Source organism: Octopus bimaculoides, chromosome 2 (assembly GCF_001194135.2).
Source record: "Octopus bimaculoides isolate UCB-OBI-ISO-001 chromosome 2, ASM119413v2, whole genome shotgun sequence".
Lineage (NCBI taxonomy): Eukaryota > Metazoa > Mollusca > Cephalopoda > Octopoda > Octopodidae > Octopus > Octopus bimaculoides.
The window spans coordinates 81,967,023-81,968,944 of NC_068982.1; positions in this window are offsets into that span (position 1 = coordinate 81,967,023).

Genomic DNA, 1,922 nt, shown 5'->3' on the forward strand with positions numbered 1-1,922 from the left:
TATATATATATATATGTCTGTCTCTGTGAGTGTGTTTGTGCGTGTGTACATTCGCACTCACACACACACACACATATATATATAGGCATGCATACGCATACACGCACATATAGGCATATATTGTTATTAGTCTCATAATTACATTCGTCAGCATAGCTGAATACAGGAATGCCTAGAATACTCTCTCTCTCTCTTTCTCTCTCTCCCTCTCTGTCTTTCTTCCTCCCCCCCTCTCTCTCTCTAAGTTAACTAATTAAACAAAACTACGCCAATTTATATTTGACAACCATTCAGTCAGTGTCATTTATAAACATAATTAATACACTTAATTAAATCAAATTAGCTTTTTTAAAATAAAATTTTAATTTAGTTTCAGGATTAATTGAAGATTTTAATGGAAGAGTCGTGTTTTAAAGAAAGTTGGAACACACATACACACATATGTATGTATGTATGTATGTATGTATGTATGTATGTGTGAATGTATGTATGTGTGTATATATGTATGAATGTATGTATGTATACATGTGTGTGAATGTGTGTGTATCTCTCGCTCTCTCTTTCTCTCTCTCTATATATATATGTGTGTGTGTGTATGTGTGTGTGTGTGTGTGTGTGTGTGTGTGTGTGTGTGTGTGTGTGTGTGTGTGTGTGTGTGTGTGTGTGTGTGTGTGTGTGTTTCACTCGGTCTCATGTTACTTTAAGTTTCGCGGTTGTAGGACACAACCACCTTGCCGGGCGTTCGGAAACAAGGTTGAGATTGAAAGGAAATCAAAGCGGCTTCTAAATACTCAGACCTTTATTGATCAGCTCAGGTCATATGGTCGTAATGCTTTCAAAGCGACATCAGTTATTTTCTTTAGTTTTAGGATCAAATATTGCGGCCAGGATATATTCAGCTCGGTACCTCAAGTGGTGGGGGTAGAAAAGATATTGGCGCCAGTCAGTCGATCAATCATCATCCTGTAAAGTTTGAAAACATTAACGATAGTTGTCATTACGTAGTGCTTCAAATGAGGTCACATGACCAAAATGAATAGGCTCTAGTCTATACAGACAACTGGAATTATATACCCAACATCTGAATGGTGATCAGCTAGGCCTAGGGTGGTATATCTGGGTTATCAGAAGTTGATTAACAAGTCGAATGTTTGGTAGCAATAATAAGATAAACCATTCTTCCTATAAGTGGATACTGCGGGCTAGTGGAGTAACTGCAGTTTCTCACGGATGGAGAGTTGGCAATTATGAATTCCTGATGCGCAAGGAGGAGGCCTTATTAAGGCTACTTCCTTTGATATTGGTGAAATCATTTCGATGGGTTCACAGTTTTCAGATGAAGCGGAACTGGGAGATAGAATTTTCCTCATCGTTACATCTGCTCTCCTTCAGGTTTAAGGATGAGGAACATAATATACTTCAAAGAAGATAACTTTGTGTCCAGTGTTTTCTCATAGTTATATCTCATAGTTTTCTCATAGTCATCTCTATCTCGATATATATGACTTTGTCTACTGTTATTATCTGTTAGCATCGGTGGCAGTGATTCATAGAAACGCTTAACGAGAAGAATAGTGCGTGACAGGAAGATGAGCACAAGAAGGGTACATAAAAGAAATGGTTATGAGGTCTGAAATACAGGTTGTGTGCATACGAGAATGAACAATTCTAAAAATTATGCAAATGAAAAATTCAATCTACAACGAAATTCCATCTTCGGTCTAAAAGTGTTGCAACAGACATCTAATGTTCTGTAGCTGACCAGTTAGCAAGTGAATATATGGGAGATAATCTTCTGTTAGAAAGGAAATACAATTTTTAGTTATATAATAATAATAATAATAATAATAATAATAATAATAATAATAATAATAATAATAATAATAATAATAATAATAATAATAATAATAATAATAATAATA